The sequence below is a fragment of the Pleurodeles waltl genome, chromosome 9 (genome assembly GCF_031143425.1).
Source record: "Pleurodeles waltl isolate 20211129_DDA chromosome 9, aPleWal1.hap1.20221129, whole genome shotgun sequence".
Taxonomy (NCBI): domain Eukaryota; kingdom Metazoa; phylum Chordata; class Amphibia; order Caudata; family Salamandridae; genus Pleurodeles; species Pleurodeles waltl.
In genome coordinates, this window is record NC_090448.1 from 1,010,908,339 (window position 1) to 1,010,929,311 (window position 20,973).

The 20,973-nt window shown below is 45.0% G+C and overlaps 1 protein-coding gene and 1 long non-coding RNA gene across 2 annotated transcripts in view; one reads left to right on the forward strand and one right to left on the reverse strand.

Annotated features, from left to right (window-relative positions):
- The window catches only part of SEC23A (SEC23 homolog A, COPII coat complex component), a 754,311-nt gene that overhangs the window by 332,903 nt on the left and 400,435 nt on the right, over positions 1-20,973 (reverse strand). The gene's annotated exons all lie outside the window — the stretch shown is intronic.
- LOC138260279 (uncharacterized) overlaps positions 1,007-20,973 on the forward strand; it is a 54,407-nt gene continuing 34,440 nt past the window's right edge. Inside the window, exons 1-2 of the long non-coding RNA XR_011198836.1 lie at positions 1,007-1,113; positions 1,610-2,499. This is a non-coding gene — a long non-coding RNA (uncharacterized lncRNA). The remainder of the gene's footprint in view (positions 1,114-1,609; positions 2,500-20,973) is intronic.

The window sequence follows — 20,973 nt, forward strand, 5'->3', positions numbered from 1 at the left end:
TTGACCAGTCCCAACTCCTACCTGTTGCTGCTTGCCCCGTCACACCCGCCACAAAAAAACACTGACAAAGACAAATAGCTCTCGTTAACGCCGTGTTTTAACGCAGCAGCTCTGCAGCACGATTGAAAGCAAAAGAAAACAAAGATGCGATTAGACGGGGCCAGTGTTGACCGCTTAATGGCGCCTTTTATATTTCAGCCACGGTACTGTACAACATGGCTTTAAAAAGACACTGAGAAAGCCTACAGATCTCGCATAAGCGAGAGCTATTGGCTTTGCCCATGCTTGTTACAAGTGGAGGCCGCGACTGCCTTCTAAGTGGTACCAGTTGCGCAAGGGATTGTATTAGTGTCCGGCCCTGCTATGGGACACAGCCTCGAGCTTGGAGCACGGACAAAACCACAAGGGACTCTTCTTGCCCAGACTCCAGGTCAATTATTAAAGCAAAATATTTCCCATTACAACATTAATTTTGTAATGTACTTACTTGATTTACGACAAGAAAGTAGTTTTCTGTTTCTGAGAAACCCCAATTCACGAACAACAAAAATGAAGATAATGAAAGAAGTGAGGCTATTTACATTACAAAACCATATGAAAAGGATCGAGATTTAAAGGCAGGCAGAGTACTGTTGCGAAAAACACGTGTATTTCGACTGAAAGCGTGTGACAGCGTGTCATTCTGAAGGGACAGTGGAGTAATTGTTGATTTGATCTGCTTTTCGGTTCAGGAAAATCTCGAGTAGTGAAAATAGTGCAACCTTTTTATAAATAGTAACACCCACTATCAGTGCCATTCATTAGAGCAGTGAGAATCCCTTTGGACTGTAACATGACTAAAGAGTTACTGGGCAGCACTAATTGGAGTGGAAAGACAAAAAGCAGCATCACATGGACAGGTTTTCTGCACCTCACACAAGCCTGCTCTGCTCGGGCGGACCTGCTTTATCTCATCTGGCTGCAAGCCAGCCGTGCGCAGAACATCCTGACCGCGCCCGGCTGACACTCGTCAAACTTCCCTCTTCACGGCGTTTCTGTCTGAGAAAAGTACAGCGGAACCGAGTGACGGGACGCGCGCGGCTCCCAGCTACCCAAACAAACACCAACAAAAAGGTAACTAACTTTTTAGTTTCTTTAAAAATCTATCACAACCATGTACGTAATATCTTCGATCACGACTGAAAGTGTGCGGCTTTACAGACACACAAACAGCTTTATGGTTCAATATCTTGTAAGAAACAAGGTTTAAAAACCATTTAGCAAAAAAAAAAAAATAGAAACCACTGTTTATCGATAATTCAACCCCTAGCCAATGACACTTGCCCTAACAGTCACATATTTTCTACCAATGTACGCACACTGCACGAGTATTTACTAGAGTTATGAACGTAAAAGATTTTAGTACTTCAGAATTACAAAAACATAAAAAAGCTATGTGTTGTAAACTACAATATGAGCTTGTGCTCTATGTTTTAGTTTAGACAAAGCACAAGTAGAAAGATTAATTAGAATTTCAGAATCATTCAAATGGGAACAATCTCACATTGTTTTTCACATCTATTGTGTTTCATACCAATATGTTGCTCATGGGATCTATTTTTCATTGCAGTGGAAAGGTGGGTTCTATCTTGAGAAGCACCAGTAACCAACAGTTATTCATTCGCACTCCAAAGAATTCCAGCCACACCCGTCTACTACCATCCCGATTTCTATGAATCAAAGTTCTTTGAGAGGGCGGCATGACATCCAATGATGACCCAATAACAGCAGGACTGCTCCAGACAATACTGGCACAGAAGAACCTAGTAAAATGCACATATCCTCACTTCTATATGTAGTGTGCTTGATCACGACATGCGTTGGCTCGGTAGCCACCAATATTTTGCTGCTAATTTTAATTGCCTCCCATCGGAAACTGCGAACAGAGACCTGGGTATTGACTCTAAATCTGACTATCTCTGATTTGATTTTGTCAATAACCATAATCCCAAGCAGTATATACAGTTTGTTTGGTGGGAGTGTTCTCACAACAGACATAATGGTGTGTCGCCTGGCAGCCTTCTTGTTTGTTCTGCTTCAGCTGTCTTCATTACATTCATTAACCTGGATGACCATTGACAAATTTACAGAAATAGGGTTCCCTCTGCACTATGCCCAGCTCTTTACGGGCCGGCGGACGTGGTTAATCATCTCTGGACTGTGGATCTACTGCACTTTAACTGCAGCTCTTCCATTTATGGGTTTCGGACGCTATGCCTACAATGAAAATGCAAACATCTGCGCACCAAAGTTTGGTTCTTCTACAAAAGCTTACAGCATGCTGCTATTAATCCTTGGAATGATCATTCCATTAATGGTCATCTGTGTGCTATACATCTCTATTGTCCACATTGCGAAACACCAGGCGAGGAGGGACATTTGTATGCAATGAGCATCACTGCTACTACGTGCCTATCAGGCCTTACTTCAGGAATACAGTTTTGCTGGTCTCCTCCGCCCGTAAGTCAACAAGTCTTATTTTCTTAAAGCCTAAAATGGTTTCTAGTAATATTTCTTTTCATTCTAAGGGCTACTCAGCTCTGATTTTACACATATTGGTAACCTGGGAATTGTGTTAATGACGGAAAAAAATTAAATCACAATTTATCAGCAAGCATGCATTTGATCAAGTAGGGCCAGGCTGAGACAAACTTAAAGCCATTAGTTCTGTTCTTGTTCACCCTCTTCATGCATCAGAATTAGTGATGTTTTGCATCCTAATAGTACATACAGATTTGAGGGAAGCAGTGGAATGACATTTCCCCTGCCTCTCTCGGAGCTGGCCAGACCACAGACACACAAAGGAGTGCAGGTGGTGCTCTTGCACTGCGAATCACTGCCTCCCCTGGAAGATTTCACAAGTTGGCTCAGCGAGAACCGTTGTCAGCGTGTCCCCACTCTGGACTTTGGATGGGTGGGTAGAGCAGGAGAAGGCGAGAGGGAAAGCTTTAAAGGATGCAGAGGATGGTGGGATGATGTCCGGTATTGATACTTAGACAGGGTGAGAGGTGCTTTGCCAAGGGGGGTGTGGGGTGTGAGTGGAAAGATGTCAGTTAAAAAAAAAAAATATATATATATATATATAAAAGGCAGGCAGAGGATGGAGTTGTTAAAAGTGGTGTTAAAATTGGTCATGGTGGGTGGAAGAATACCAAGTATTTATTTACGTTTAAGTGTGTGTGGGGGGTTGTTTCTTAAAGAGAGGTAGAACGCAAGGTATTTATTTATATTTAGCGGGGTTATAAAGAATAGGAAGCAGGAAGGGCAACTCATTCTGAGCGAGAGTGGAGTGGGATGAGGAACAGTGCTTTGAGTGTGGCTCCCCCATGACTCCTCTCCCCCAGCACAGCTGCTTCACGCTATAAGCTGACAGAGGGTGCTCATGGGGTGCCGAACACAACCTAACATTGTGGTGGTTAACCAGTAGGAACTGAGAATTCTCCATCTCGGTGTAACAAGTGACTAAAAACTACATACCAAATAAGGACCAAGGCATAAATCTTTACTATGTTGTTATGGAAGGCATGCTTGTGTGAAAAACGCCTGTACGTAGACTGGAACAGGAGTACTTTTAGATTCTCTATAAGATACAGGTACATGTGGGATATGAAACAGATACTATAATGTCTTCTAACTATCACTGGTTGGAGTGTAATTTCATTAAATAGGTTAGTCTAAAACGTCCTCTATTGGCACTTAGGTATTTTTCAGAACCAACAACGTGAGACAGGTTTAGGAATCTTTTTACAGGTTTGATCGGGCAGGCTGCAGTTAACATTTAACCAGAAAGCCTGTCAAGCAGAACGAGAAGGTTCCGGTACAGCAGCCAAACATCAAACAAAATCACTCGTAGGTTTTGTACGGTACCGGAATATTTAAGCACTAGAAAGCTGGCGGAGAACCGACATCCACCTGGCGTCTGCTCAGGGAATAACTCTCTCACACACACACCTCATAATCATACTCAAGGGTCTCTATTTTTTTATGGAAATGTGCATTTTTGATTAAGTTAGTTGTCATTTCACTGACACACAACCATTATGCTCCTTCAAATGGAAATTTAAATCAACGTGTCACAAAGCTTCTTTCCACAAATTCTAAGCCCATTTTTAAATCTGTGCCTGATAATTTAGCACAGTTCTGGTACGTTTGATCGACTGCTCCAATTCACGTGCACAGCTTAACACATTGGAGCACTTGGAAAAGCCAGGCTCTGGGAGCCGGTGAGTTAATCGCCTCTCTACTTCAAGGTTATGAAGTGTGGGAGACAATCAGCGTTCCTGCTATGGCGAAACTTCAAAACTGGCTCTTGTGTGTAGTGGTGGAGGAGCCACATTACACATCAACTGCCGTATTCTAGAGGTGGGAGTCCAATATTTGGCTTCAAAAGCAGTATTAACAACAGAGTTTGGTAAGATGTACAAGCACATACAGTTAATGTCAATATCCAAAACATTGCAGTGGAAATATTCCAACACCAAGGGTTCCCAACACAACTCCTTGTTTACATACACAAATAGGATATTGGAATATGAGGCCTCGCTCAAATTATTAACCAAAAATTCATTCAGGTTTTTGTTCCATTAGTTGACAGGTTAGCACACTGAAACAGTTGGGTAAGTATTAGCCCCTAATCCTTTTCGATAAGCAACAGTCTCTAGCTTACTTCTTGAAGGAAGGTTTTCAAAACAAGAAAGACTGCCTTTATGTCCAAAACGGTTATGGTAACAGATCATTCTGAACTGTCGGAAGAAATCGTGATGTAGAGTTCTCCATACAGAGTTCTATTTAGCTGTACTTTGGTGAGTGGGTGATTACAGCGGACTGTGGCAGCTGAAAAGAGCATCCTTCCAAAAGGTCAGGAGCATAAGCCAACCCTGGAAACCTATAACCACAGATGGAAGGGCTAGCACAGGCTTGGACTGTTCTCCAAGCACTTGGGCCCAATGTTCCATGAAATGGGGCTGCAGGAACATGTGGAGTTTGGAATGTTAAACTACCTCTATGCAGGACCACCAGCCTCTATAAGTTTTCAAGATGACAACAGTCTCTGTCTGGTCACATGGTGTCGCTGGAATACGGATAGCCTGTGGCTGTCTCGAAAGCAGACAATCTGCAAATTACGTCCCAGATTGTGGATTACGTGCCAAGAATCCACCATCTGTTGCATAATTTGCAGATTTCGGCAAAAACGAGTTTTTAACTCAAACGGACCAAACATTGACAAGCACAACAAGCATGGTACAACACAGTGGAAGACTTTTCAAGAGTTCTCTGATCCCCGTTTAGCTGCTCACAGCTTTCAGCAGTTTTAAAACAAGCATTAAAGAGGTGACAATTTTGTCTAGATGGGATGAGTGCCCCCCCCCCCAACTAATCGACATCAGAAGGGATTTTGTTGAAAATACATTCTTTCATATTTCATTGTTATTCAAAGAGGATACAAATAATGATTCCTTTTTATCAAAAAGTTTTGTTTCACTGTTTGTGTAAAATCATGCTAGACTGTCTCCCCTAACCCAAAGCAGCAGTTATTTCAACAGGACAGGCAGAGTAAAAAAAAAAAAAAAAAAAAATTGCTTCTTTGTAATGCCTCATATCTTGAATTGTGTACCACCTCCTAGTGAGACCACTACACTATACATAAACATTGTACAATGCTGATCTACAGGGTCTTTCTTAACCCTTTGTGAGCCTTAATGGTTTACATATCCATTATTAAAGAGTGTCACCAGGACACCCTTATAATGTATAAATAAATATGTCAATGGCGAAAAAGACCCCTCGTAACACCCCTGACCTTGCACCTGGTGTGTAGAGACTAGCGCCTCCTGGTCTGGGGTGCCAGCAAGAACTTTGTTAGTGCCTTATCCGTTATGGGCACTAGCAAACTCCTAAAATGCAGCTCAGTGTGTACCTCACGGCCACCTCATTAAAAGGCATGAGATGCCACGAGTGACGTGATATATCAGATGAAGGGGGGGTATGGGAGGGTGAGTGTGAGTGATTTGGTAAGAACTGCTATTTTGATCCCAGCACCTTCCCGGCCATGTCTACCAGATCCACCTTCATTTTCCTCTTGGTGGGAGAGAGGGCAGGAGGAGGTGCACAGCTCCCACTACACCACCAACAGAGGAAGCGAAGCAGGAGGTAGGGAAAGTAACCAGATGGACTAGGATTGGTCTCTGTTTCTCCTTTCTAATATCCACTTCCTGGTTCATTTAACACAGATGTGTCATCTCATAATACTTCTCTATCCATGCCCCTCCAAAAGATCCAGATGCTGTTTGGATTGTTTCTTAGTCTAAGAAAAACAGTGTCTAGTTCCCTGCTGGGGCACAGATTTGTGTGACTGCCCCAGAAAAGAGATGGATGCTATTTGGACTTCTTAGCCTAATTAAGAATGCACCAAGCGTCTCGCTCCTTTCACAGGCAAAGGGGAAACACTGATATGGGTGAAGCCTTGGCAGAGGTATCTTCCTTCTTAACGAAGACTGAAGGGAATTACATTGTTTTGGGAAAACCTGCTTAAAATCTGATAAATATCATGTTCAGTGTGTTTTGGCCAGCTGGCTGGACGACAGAGATCTGGTACCTGGCAACAGACATTTTAGGATAGGCAGATGTTACAAATATATGACTGAGCTATGTTTCTTTATAGCTTATGGGTGATACCACAGCCAATAATCACGTACTCTAAACTGGCATTGTGCTTTCAGCTTCCCAAATGCACAGCAACCAGTTTATCTCCTGTGGGCACCCTGCAACCAAAGAATACCCAAACATGTCTGGCATCCGCACACTCAGGAGATGTGGAGGAACTAGTTGGGGTCAAATGTTGTGTGTTACCATGTTCTGGAAATTATAATTGATTGTGAACAGTACGCTCTCGAGGAAATCGCGTACATATTTGACAATGCCAGACTAGACATTCAGGGCAACATTTCCTTGATTAGCATTCCAGGGGTTATTTTTGTCAGTTTTAGAAATGCAACAACGCATTGAGCAAATTTGTTTACAAAATGAAATTATCGTCACTTTACTTCATTATTATGTGTTCATGTTGCAGGGAGCCACTGATGTATGGTTTGCACCAACACACAGCCCTAAATGTGCAGAAAAATCATATATTGTATGGGTTCTCATAAAGACCAAAGAGACACTTGTGTATAAACAACCCAACAGTGAAAGGGTTAAAGTAAAGATGTGCTTCCAGAGGCCTCTCGTGTGGACAAAGAATTCACCCAAAGAATTCACCAGAAACTGAAGGCCAGCTTTAAAACATACGCAGACGTATATAATTAAAGTGTGAACAGTAGGTTTGTTGTAGCCAAACAATTTTACTTAGGGAGTAAGAGCAGACAGTGTACATACAAGGTGTTTCTATGCTTCTACGTAAACTAAAGCACTGTATGTTGGGGAATTACACTTTAGGATCTGCTCAATGGGACTAGTTTTCTTTCTATAGAAAAGTTAAAATTTTCTGTAGTGCTCTGAATTAATGTGGATTAAAATGACAAAACAGCAGAACAATGTAATATACTGCACTGCGTTAATTACCTTTTCTTAGGAAAGCTAATTTTGCCAAAATTGTCTGATGCTCCAGGGTGCCGTTTGGGATCAGTGGTAATATTATTTGTAGGGACAGAGCACCTTGTCTGGTGCTGCAATGAAAGGGACTGCGTTCCGACCAGCTCTCCTGTTTCAGGAACTTGGTACCACGTTCAAGAATAGGAGGGTGAGGTTATACCTACAATGTAGGCAATGCACCTAGTCAGGTGCGGAGTTCAGACGTCTAAAATTAGGGGACTGGCTGGGAATGCTGATATGGTATCCTTAGCTTTGTCAGAGCCGAGTACTGGGAGTGGTGGGTGCTGGGAGTGTTAGCTTCGGCCCTCTGATCCTGCCTGCCAGTTAGCTTCTCGAACTCCTGCAGACGGAACTCATTCAGAACAGAGCGATACATAACGGGAAGAACTCAACCACTTTTCCTTACATGAAAGTAATGTATAATGCTATGTTTTGGGGTGCATTAGCGCTCTACAAGCGAAACAAAAGTGCAAAAGTAAAAGAAACGTGTTCCATGTTTTAGCGCATGTTCTGGCCATCGGTACAGAATGTAAAATGGCTCATTATCCACAAGAGGTGCCTCATTAAAATGAATAACGGCCACAAACTATTTCAAAACATACAATTATAAGAAGGATTCACAATAAGCCCTAAGCAGCAGAAGCAAAATATAAGTATTTGATCACAGAAGTACACATGTATTTTGGTTCACATTTATTTAAAATATAACTATAATTCCAGAACATGGAAGAAATATTCTAAGCGTTAAAAATCTATTTCAAGTAGGTAATTTGTTTTCCTAATACAGACAGCCAATGACGAATGGTGAACGCAAGGCAACGTATTGTTGCCTACAGAGGAGACAACTGGCATGTAATATTGGTCTCTGAAACACTTAAAGGTAGTGTTGTGAGGAGGGGCTGAAAAACAAACTAATAAAAGTGCACCAACTTAGGAACCTTAAAGCACTGCACAATCTACATTCAATTAATTAACTTAATTAATGCATATTCCTTGAAGATATCTTTATTGTAAAGCAAAGTTGAACACTGCATTTTCAACGAGGTCCTGGAGCTGTCCTGTGACCTGGAAGGACGTACTATCAAGGGTTTAGTATTTACAGCAGTGGTGACAGCATGCCACGTTTTGGGAGTCTACAGTTGTGTCCAGACCTTTTTGTCTGCGTCACTGGAGTGGAGGCATACTGGCCCACTTGTGTAAAGTTCTCCTATGTGTTAGCTCAGATTGTAGCGCTAACATCCCAAGATTATATGGTGCATATAAGGTCTGTGTGGTACAAGAATTATTGTAGGAGCGTACCACGGTAATGGAGGCCTGCGGGTTCCCTTTTGGAAGCCCCTGGCCTACTCCTGTGCACAAGATGAAGGTGGGACTGTTGTCCCAGACAGTGCAAGTGTACTGCTGACTTTCCTAAAGCTGGAAGGAGGAGACAGAGGTGAGGACAGAGGAGGCAAGTCTCCTTTACAAATTTCATTTGACCTTTTCTTTAGGAGAGCTGTTGATTAGTCTTCCTGCAGTATTGCGTTTAGTAGATCGTGTAAATGAAGGGTTGGTCTTCAGGTGAAAGGAACTCTTTTAGGTGAGGCCAGCTTTTTGTCTCTTCCTTGAAGATCACTGCTCAGTGTGGCTGTTGATAGTCAGATGCAGAAAACTCACACCTCTCTGTCTCCCATGTGAGTTCTCCATGCTGGGGCCACACTGCTGTGTGGAGCATCCCTCTATAAAGCAGCAGTGTCCGGAGAGCAGCCTGTGCAACGAGTGCTGGCACCTGCCTAACACCATGTTACCCCAGGTGAAGAAACATCAGCTGAAGTCTTGCTTTGATAGAAGAAGCTGTATATAAGAATTGTGCCTGGGGTAGACACTGCTGCTGCAACTATGAACTGTGCCGAGGCCGACTTGTAATTGCAACTACGAACTGTGCCCAGAGTGGGTTGTGCCACCATCAAGAGACTGTGCCTGAGTCAGACACTGCTGGCAGCATCAAGAATTGTGCTTGAGGTAACCTGCTGCTGTAGGTGAAGAATCTGTTGCAGCAGTTCTCTTGCTGTCATGACCTTCGACAACCCGAACGCTACACCGCCCCTCACCCCACCCAAAACCAAGATTCGGAGCCACCTTTGCAGTTGACTGGAGCCACTGCATGTCGGCAAGATGTCGGACAGCAGCCTCCCTTGCTGTCTATCTGGCAGACTGCTGGAATGTGTCCGGCCAGCTTGTCTCCTCCCCAGAAGGTGTAGCGAGGAGAGAAGAGTGCTGCGGGTCCCCGTAGGCCACTAGGAAAAGGACTCTGATGCCAGTGCTGTTGTGAGATTATGCTCAAAAGGGAATCTGTCGAACAACTGAGCACTACTGATTGAACTAATGGGTAATCTGCCCCGAGCCTTGCAATATATGCAAGTGAATACCCTAAATCCCAGGGGAGACCTGGCTTAGAAGTACCAAAGTGGGGGCAGAATCTATGGTGCAGTAGTCCAAGCACCAGTGTACTAACTGTGCAGTTGAACTGTTTAATAGAGCATTATATTTAAAGTGTGGATTAAAGTAAAGCACTGAATTGGATAATCAGTTATTGTGCTGCTTGTTGGCTGTTGAGTTCTGAGCTTGAGCACCCCCATACTCTCTGAGAAGCCTGTATTAATTACAGTCACTACTACTGAGAGTGAAGAGCTAAAGGGGTTGAACTTGGCCAAGTTTTGTAAGTCAGGGCGAGAATGACCCCAGGACATCAGAGAAAAGCACCCAAGACCCCAAGGCTGAAGCCCTGTAGCCCTTGCTTTCCTATTTCTACCCACAACAACGTTTTTAATTGAGCCCTTGCTGCAACAGTCAGACAACATAGATGTGGGAAAGACGTCTTAAACAATTTAATTACAAGGGAAATACAATTGAGCCCCTGTCTTTCGAGCTTTGTGATGCTGAGAAATATTTTATATAACTCAAAGTGAAAACAAACATCACAGCACAGAGTTAGTCCCTCAAAAAGAGATCCGGGCCTATAGGAGCTAAGCATCGGGGAAATGTTTCTAAATATGTTTAGTTAAGAAAGTTCATTCCAGCAACATATCCCACCTGTGAGTACTCAAACATACTCATCTAGCAGAATCCACAGATCTTGTCTAAAGGTCTTCGTCTATATGGTAGAAGTGGGTACAACTAAATCTAGGAAAGTAAAGAATGAACCAGGTGTCAAATATGATATTCTATGTTTTAGATAAGTGAAATCGATATTTTTGTCTGAGGAAAACGGATAACGCCCTGTTGCTCTGTTCCCGTGATAACACCACATTTAATCACTTTGGCAGATTTAGTGTGATTCCTTTTCCAAGATACCTTGTTCGATGTGGGATCAATGTAGCACTCCTTTTAACGTGGGAGACTAACATCCCCATAACCAAGCCATAATACAACATTCAGTGACAGTCGATTATAGTAGGCTTATTGCATTGCTATTTTCTCTTATCTCTTTTGAGGACTGTCTAGAGGGGATGATTGTATTGCTGGAAGACCCTTTTATTGCATTTGGCTGAAACCAAACCAGTTCTAGTGGGTCGGAATGTGACTTGGCCACAGCAACACCTGAATGACGTATGTGACCTGTGAACATAGCAAGCAGCCTATCGCTTACAGAAGGTACTGGACTGCCTCCCCATCCCTTCCATCCTGCTCTTCGTGGTGAAAGGCAGAAACCGTCCGAGTACACTCAACAACTTGTAAATAGCAGTTTCACCTGAAGATGTTTACCATGGCACTGTGTCCTGTTTTAAAAAAATGCACTCTGCCGTGAGTCGTTCCAGGTTTCACCAAATGCTTTGGTATATAGATACCGATGACAGAGTATTGAGATGCCAAAAGGTTCAAAGCATATTGACTTAACACTAAAAGTTTTATATCTTCTCATAAAGAATACCACATACTAGACGTTATATTTATTGTGAGTGATGCATTTGCTGAATGATTTGGTCGTTTCAACATAATGCACCCTAGTCAGTAAGCTTGATTGTTACATCTTGAGATTTAATGTGGACAGGAAAGGCATTTCAGACTCTCTCTCTTTTTCACACCTGAGAAAGTTTAGGCATTCAGTTTACAGGCCTGACATACAGGGACGGTATATCCAATGTCGAATCGATCTTAAATCCACCCATCCCCTCAAAAACTAAACATTTCGAGCCGAGACATGTGAAGTACAAGAGCAATATAAGTAACGCACCAACACCTAAAAAAAATATGCATGTGCAACAAAAGTAGTTTCACAACGAAGTGATCCAGTTACCAGACAAACTGATAAATGGAGAATACATTTCGCAGGGCCAGCAAAGAAGCTGCCATCCTTGCTGGGTTAGCATTTCAGCTGTTTAATATGGACTGCAACAAAGATAGTGGACCAAAAGGCTGACGCAAACACGTTTTTTTTTCGTGATACAATTAAGAAAACAAATAAAACACGGAGTAAGGTAAATCAGAAAGAAGAGACTTAAAACGTCAAATTAAGGTTTAATACCAAATCAGCCAATAACACCAGTGAAAGAGCGATTCTTAAAATGTGAGGTTGATACGACCTATGGACTTCCTTGTCCTTGACAGCATGGGTGGTAGCTGAGCCAGGGCAAAACAAGTGGTGACTCCAAGGCAATGAGCGGCTCCTGCTTAGCAAGAAGGGAGTGGACTATGGGGGTTATTCTAACTTTGGAGGAGTGTTAATCCGTCCCAAAAGTGACGGTAAAGTGACGGATATACCACCAGCCGTATTACGAGTTCCATAGGATATAATGGACTCGTAATACGGCTGGTGGTAAATCCGTCACTTTTCCGTCACTTTTGGGACAGATTAACACCTCCTCCAAAGTTAGAATAACCCCCTATATGTCTGGTCGCACAGACTTAGATTTCGGCCTTCAATTGACCTAAAATTCTTCAATCACGAACTACTTTTCTTGCTCGATTGTAACTTAGACATAACAGAACCTGAGGTGTGTATGTATTGATCAGGAGTGTCTCACTGTGCTAATTAGGGGTGGGGTGGCGCGTCCGGGGGAATTAATAATAACAATAAAAAAAACCTTACCTGAATCGTTGCCGCTGTCACTTCCGCGCTGCTCCTCTCCTGCGCAGACAGGCTGCAGGAACAGGCTCCCAGCCTGCCCTGCGGCCAATCCCGACGCGGCTCAGAGAAGCATCAGGGTTGGCTGGGAGAGCCGAACCAGGGCGCTCCCAGGCAGACTGGGAGCCTGTGTCTGCTCTCTCGGGCCCAGCAGCACAGTGCTGGGGTGGAGAGAGCCTACTGCACATGTGTGTTTGGCCAGCCCGAAACGGCAGTGCACGTCCACTTTGACCTCTTATCGTTTTTTAGTAAAAGGTTTGCAGCTGCTGGCGGGCGGGGTGCAGGCGACACTCCTCCGCCCTAGTGGAGGAGCAGCACCTGGTATTGTTCTTTTCTGGAGTGCTCTGCTACCCATTTAGAGCTATCTGGCTACATAAAACTCCATTATAAAAATAAATACGCAGATGAACAGTGTAGATTCTGGCCTTGAACCAAGGTGGGTGAAAATTATTAAGAAACAAAAAGAAATTCTGCCTCAGTAGAACCTATGTTTAAAATGCCCTCAATGGTACTGATAGAGTCCCTCTGTCACTGTACAGCCACTGATGACGGCACATATATGATAATTTTGTATTGGTGCATCAAGATGCCCCACCCCCAGCTCTCGTAGAAGCTTCACGGAGATATCAAATAATGTAAGAATTACGTTTTAACCCTGAAGCCTCCAAAGACAGGGAGCCAACCCATCCAATAAATTCTTATAGAAACTAAGAAAATTGGTCCAAGACACAAAGCTCCAATTCTATGGCGGTATAAAGGAATTTTATCAGTGCCTCATGGCAGGACATGTCAAAAGAGGTCAACAAAATTCTAGAAGGACTATGAAAAGAACCTGACCCATTTAGAATTTCATGGTGTTATTCACCACTTAAAGGATTGCCATATCAGTGCTACGCCAAGGACGAAAGATAAACTGATGGGGACAAGTAAGTTCTGTTGATACAGCTGAAAAGAAATTTGGTTTGCTGCACACCTGTCTCTATAAGCATGGCCAAAAAAGGTTCAAAGATCAGAGAAGACAATGCTAAATCTCATTAAAAATCTCTTTACATAGGACCCTGAAACAGTGTTACCTTTGAGCTTGGTTTATGCAATACAGATATCAGATATATACAGTGGCAAAACCAGGCTCACCATCAGTCAGTTAGGAAAATGCTCTTTATAAACAGTAATACCAACAAGTTGATGGATGAAATGCTTGAATTAATCCCAGCCACTGGCAAGCACTTGGGCCGCAACCCAATCAATTGTTTTTTTAACACCATGCCACCTCAGTTTGGATCCAGCCTTATGGAAATCCATCTTGACCTTGCTCCAGTGGGAAAGGTCCAGACCGAAATGCCAAGCCAGGTAGTCCCTGAACCGGAATGCAAGCAACCCAAAGACCAGTTCCAACCTGATAAGGGTTCATTAGCCAGGTATAGCCTGATTCAAGTAGGACAGTGAGCATTAGACCCACGTCTGGCAATACTGTTGCACTTAGGGCATCAACTAAAACAACAACCAGTTGATGGATGGAGCGCTTGAATTAATCGCAACCACTGGTAACCCCGTGTGTGCACATGCTAATCGCACATTTTTCACCCATAATGCCACCTCAGTTTGAGCCCATTCATCACCTAGTTGTTTTCGCATTTGATGCCTTATATGCACCGGGTATGCCCAGACATGGGTCCTGTGCGCACTTTGCCACTGGAACCAAGGTATACCTGGCTGAAGAGCCCTAACTAGGGTGAAAATGGCCCTAGGTTGCTTGTGTTCCGGTTCAGGGTCAACTTGGCCTGACAGTTTGGGCTGGACTGCTCAAGAGGAGCAGCAGGGTCAAGACTGAGTTGAATACGGCTGGGTTAAAACTGAGTTGGCAACATGGGCGAAAAATGATGGTATGGGATGTGGCCCCAAGCAATTGCCAGTGGTTGAGATTATTTTGAGCATTCCATCCATCCAACCATCACCTTGTTGTTTTTGCATTAAAGAACAAGTTACTTATCTTTGGTAACTCATCACCTGGTTGAGACAATATCTAGCTGCAGATTCCTTACCTTTGAATTTCCCAAGTGTCAGACTTGATCCAGAAGATTTTTGCGTGAGCAGTAACCCTGCGCACCATCAGGTGGCTGCATTTGGTTCCGCGCAGCGGCATCATTGACACCGGAAGTGACGTCGTGGTCACCTCTATAGGCCCCACCCAGGCGCACGGCTGTCACTTACTTTTGACGACTTTCCACGCTAGAAGCACAAAGCCAAGAAGTGAACTGATGAATGTGTATCCAAAATAGGGCCCTGAAAAAGGACCAAGCCTAGAAATGTGTCCACAGAGCAGGGAGGCATGGATGGGTCTGTAAGGAATCTGCAGTCTCTACCAGATAATGCGTTACCGAAGGTAAGTAATTTGTTCATCTGATAGAGACTTCAAGCTGCAGATTCCTTACCTCTGAATAGATGCCCAAGCCATTCCATCCTGGCAGGGAGCTGCGGACAAATATTCTATTCTAACAAGTCCTGCAGGACCGAAAGGGTGAAATGCCCATCCCTGCAGACCTGACTGTCTAGGCAGTAGTGTTTTGTAAACATGTGCAGAGATGCCCACGTTGCTGCCTGGCCTGGACTCTCTGAGACAACGGTGTGGTTGCAGCTTTTCCCTTGGAGGGAAGGGTCTGCAATCCCTTGGGAGGCTGCATTTTAGCTAGGGCATAACAGATATTGATACAGAGAACAACCCAGCGCAAAATGGTTAGTTTCTCTTCTGCCCAACCTTTTTTAGCTCCAACATTGCCCATGAAGAGCTGGTCGTCCACCCAGAACTCTTGTGTGGGTAGAATGACAACGTTTTTTTTTTTAGTCCAGCCGGTGGGGTCGCTCCTCTTCTTTAGAGGGATGTGGAGGAGAGTAAAAGGTGGGCAGGGTGACAGACTGTCCCAAATTAAATGGGGTCACCACTTTCGGCAGGAAAGAGGCCGTGGGGCAAAGCACCACTTTGTCTGGGAACCTAGAGAGATAAGAAGGCTTGAATGATAAAGCCTGCAGCTCATTCACCCCCAGGGCAGATGTTCTTGACATTAGGAAGGCTGTCTTGTTGGTAAGCAACCAGAGGGGACAATTGTGCAGCGGCTTGAAGGGAGCACATATGAGGTATGCAAGAACTACATTAAGATCCCACTTAGGCATGATAAAGAGCAAGGGGGGAAACATATGTACAAGCCCTTTGAGAAACCTATTTACAATAGGGGCTTAAATAAAGAGGGTTGGTCAGGTAGCCGCAGGAAGGCAGACCAAGCAGAGAGATAGCCCATAAGAATGCCCAGAGCAAAGTCCTGCTGGGCAATGGTAAGAATGAAGAGAAGGATATCAGAAAGAGAGGCAGAAAGAGGGTTGATACATTTTTCTGTACAATACTGTACACATTTTTGCCATCAGCAGGCGTGTACAGTTTTGGCGGAGGAACGCCTAGCTTCCAGAATAACCCTACAGACTTCAGAAAGAAGGCAAAAAACTATCAACTGTCGCCATTCAATCTCCATGCAAGGAGGCGGAGAGTTGACAGGTTCGGTGAAGGACCCTCCTTTGCTGCCTCAAAAGAAGATCCTCTTGAAGGAGCAGCTTGATCAGAGGATCTATGCTCATTTTCAGAAGCTCAGGATACCCGACTTTCAGAAGCCACAAGGATGATTTGGGCATGGTCGTTCTTGATCTTTTTGAGAACTCTGGGGAGAATTGGTATGGGCGGAAAGGTGTTCAGTAGGCCTGAGCTCCACTGGAGACGAAAAGCATATCCTTACGATAGCCACCTTGGAAACTCCAATGTGCAAAACTACTACTGACCTTGTGCATTTTCTTCAGAGGTGAACAGTTCTAACTGAGGCTCTCCCCACTGCTATAAGAGTCCTTGAGCCACCTCAGAATGAAGACACCACTTGTGATCCACTAGGCATTGACGGCTGAATTCTTCCGCCCTAGCATTCAGAGGGCCTGCAAGGTGTTAAACCACCAGGGTTATGCCCTGCTGTTCCAGCCATGTCCAGAGGCACAGGGCCACTTGACAAAGGGTCCATGATCCTAACCCGCCCTGCTTGTTGTAGTGCCACATGGTGATGGTGTTGTCCAATAACACCTGCACTAACTTCCCCTTGACACAATGAAGAAATGCATTCAGTGCTAGCCAGATTGCCCAGAGCTCCAGAAAGCTGATGTGGAGTCCAGATTCTGCCAGAGACCAGAGTCCTCTGAACTCCACCTCTCCCAGATGGCTGCCCCATACCAGGAGTGACACATCTAACACTGCTGTCAGATCTGGTTGGGAAAGGGAGAGGAGTCTGCCTCTGACCCAATCACAGTTCGTCAGCTGCCACTGCAGGTCTTTTGCAGTTTCCTCCGCGATCTGGACCATTTCAGAGAGATTTCCCTGATGCTGCGCCCACTGGAACTTCAGGTCCCATTGCAGAGTCTGCATATTGCATCTGGCTTCTGACTACCACACCCACAGGGTCAGAATGCACCGCATGTGCTCACAATTTGGGGCGCTTGACTAGGATGGTGGCTGACATAGGGTTGATGCTGTGGCACGCCCCTTCTCTGTAGCCACAAAAGGGGCGAAAGGCAGACTAGGGGCAAGGTGTCACTGAGAGGCCCAAGGACTTGGTCATAGCTTGTGAGTCCTTGAAGCACTCCAGCCCTGACTCTGCCTTCTCTCCCAAGAGATGAGTCCTGTTGAAGGGCATGTCTATGAGGCTGACCTGGAGACCCCCCAAAAGTCAGTAGTTCTCAGCCAGGTGTTAAGCCTAACGGCCACTGTCGACAAAACCGCTCTGCCCAGCGAGTCAGTTGTGTCCAAACCACACCTAATGGTGAACTTTGCTGCATCCCTCCCATCTTTCACTGCTCGAGAAATGACGGCCCGGGACCTAGGGTAGCACTTCCGCAACCGTATCCCACAGGTTATGGGAATAATGGCCCAAAAGGCATGCAATGTTCACCGATGGCAATGCTAGGCTGGTGGAAGAATATATTTTCTTACCGAAGCTGCACAGCCTCTTGGATTCCCTGTGCGGGGGCGGCAGGGAAAACGCCATGGGACGTTGAGGCTTGGCCTACGAAGATCTCAGGGGTGGGGTTATGGGTGAGGAAACTAGATCACCCGGGGCAGGGCGATGGTGGCGGGCAATTATTCTGTTCACAGGAACCCCTGTGCAGGGCCTGGACCAAGTACCCAGCAGGGCATCACTGAAGGGCAATAGAGGTTCGGATGAGGAAGCCCAAGACTGAAGCATTTCCGTCAAGAGGTTAGTCTTGACCGCCACAGAGGAAAGTTCAAAGTCAAGGACCTCGGCTGCCCTCTGTACCACCATTGCATAAGATGCTTCCTCCTCCGTAGCCATGGTAGGCGGAGACAGCAAGCCAGGATCTGGAGAGGTGTTCGGTCCACTGGCATCTCCTAGTTCCTCATACCAGTCCAATGAAGTTGGGAGCCTCAAACTAATATTCTAAAGGGTTCAGTGACCCCTCCCACTCTTCCCCCATGCCACACTGCTCCAGAAAACGCTCAGGCAATAACCTAGGACCAATGGGCCCTCCTGCCACTGGAATCAGCACCGAGCGAAGCCTTTCCGATTCCGAGCTGTCAGGGATGAGAATGAGGCTGGCACTGCTAGTGGGTGATGGTGGTGCCAGAAGCATTGCCGTCAGGACTGGTCGCAAATAAGGTCACGTTGGCACGACTGTAGCTGGTCCAGATCCTTGACGGATCCACGAGACCCCATCAGGGCCGGCAGAGCCATCAGTGCAGAACCTCATGGTGCCTTCTCTGACCCTTCAAGGCCCGAAGGCACTCCGGAGGGGACAACCTGTTCGAATATGCAGTGCTTCACCTAGTAAAGGACCTTTAATTGAGTGGGGGGGGGGGGTCACTCCAGCTCCCAGAAACAAGGGGGAGACTGAGTCGGACCTGCCAACGTCTCCGCGAAACCTTGACTGGAACACAGATGTTCTGAGCTTGTCCCATCGGCTGACAAACGAGGAGAAGCTGAAGACCTTTTTGACTTCTTTCATTTCTTGTGCCTCTTTCCCAAATGTCCCAAGGACTTTGAGTGAGAAAAATAAGACTTGGGGCTCCTGGAGCAGTCCCACGACCTTCTTCTCAATCGGGACCGAGACCTCCAAGGAGTTGCTCTAAACTGCATAGACTGCCGGGCCGCAAGCAGCTTTTAGGGACCGCTACCTCAAAACCTTTGACGTCATGGCCCGGCAGTCCAAGCACGACTGAGTCATGGACAAGCTCGAGACACCATAAGCACACCAGGTACATGACTGTTACCGACATGGTGTGGTGACAGGCACCACGCGGTTTAAACACTACTTTTCTAGATGACATTCTAGACACACTTTGCAAAAAATATTTGACAAAATGATGAAAAAAGCCAATCAATAAGAGACTGAAGGGTAGCTCTTCTCCGGATCAGCGCTAACTGGCGTGGAAAGAAAAGAACTGATGCCCCTGGGTGGTGCCTATATAGGTGAACGTGACATCACTTCAAGCGCCAACACGTGAACCGAGCAAAGACACCCGAGGATGCGCTGGGGTACTGCTCAGGCAAAAAATCTTCTGGATCCAATCTGACACCTGGGAGATTCAAAGGTAAGGAATATGCAGCTAGAAGTCTCTATCAGATAAACAGAAGCATATATGAGTTAGGTAGTAGAGGGAGAGGACTTTAGATATTTAGATTATTTGGTTACTGCATTTGAAGGGGCATCATCAGTGTATAGAACACAATCTCTGTTGATTGAAGGATAGTAGGAAAATCAAATTTGAACAGGGAAACATCTTTGCAAGTACAAGCAGTTCTGTGGAATGTGGTTGCAATAGATAAAAGTGGATAGTAATCTTGGTTTGTGATCTGTTTAAGAATAGATCCGTTTATGCAAGAAAACAAGGCATGAAAATTGAACACTTTCTCATGACTGTACAATTAGGTGTTCCAACAAAAGCTTTGTAAGGCTGGTTTGTAGCATCTGAGGTGGGTTGTTGCAAACAGGGAGCCTTGGTGGCTGATAAAATCTTTTTAGGCAGCACTCAGAAGAGTCAGCTCAGCAAGTAAGGGAGCAATTTCCACAAGCGTTTTCCTCATTTGTAGATAGAGCATTTATCTACCCTCAAAAAGGAGGCATATCAGGAAAGCAAGCCACTTTAAGTGCCACTCTGTGAATAGGTACAACCTGATTTGGTATGTTAAAAACTATGGTACAGCTAAAATGTTCAAGAAAACAAAAAGGTGAGAGATGGAATGCTTGATTTAATATCACCCATCGGTAAATACACTGGACTGGACTCATGTCAGCCTTTTTTTGGCCCAATTTGAAACTCCAGACAAGAGCCAGTCTTGCTGCAATAGGAAATGTCCAACTCAAACTGCCAGGCCAACTCCTCTACACGATAAACATGCAACCTCAGCCCAGCTTTGACCTACTTATTCCTCACCAGTGAGATGCATCTTGATTCCTGTGGCACAGTGAGCCCGGGACCCATATAACGGAATAGCCATCAAACCTTGGGTGTTGCACTGAGGAAAGCAAAAACTTGATGATGGCCTGCACACCAGCCCATTTTTTGCCCAGCCTCTTTATTTGTTACTTCATAAAGAGCTATAGTATTCTTTGAAGACTTATGCTGCTCCTTTCAATTTCTGCTACAAGGCTTACACTTGTGGCTCCTGTAGTTAATAATATTGTGCACAACCTTAAATTATCAAAACCTCTCATTTAAAGAAGTGCCTGGCCCTTGGAAAAGTTAAGAGGCTACTTTGGATCCGATCCAGAGTTTCAGCAGAACACAAAGCTGCCACGCGGTCCAGTGCTATGTGTGACCCATTCACCCAGCCTTTTCATTTTAGCCAAATGCATGGTACATTTGAGATTGTAGTTTTGCTTTCAACACCCTATGCATGAATTTAAAAGAATCCCACTATGTACTCTAGCAACACAAAAGGATGATGGACGGAGTGCTGACAATGCAAACACTCACCCCCAGTCAAAAATCTGGGTTTAATCCATTGTTCTTTTGCTCACCATGCCACCCCAGTTTGAACCCAGCCATATGCAAATCAGTCTTGGCCCGGTTTCTCATGGGAACAGTCCAGCCCGAACTGCCAGGCCAGATTCTCCCTGGACCGGAAACAAGCATCCTGTGACCGGTTTAAGAGTCTCACCCTTCATCAGCCAGGCAAGCTTGAATCCAGTGGCACAGT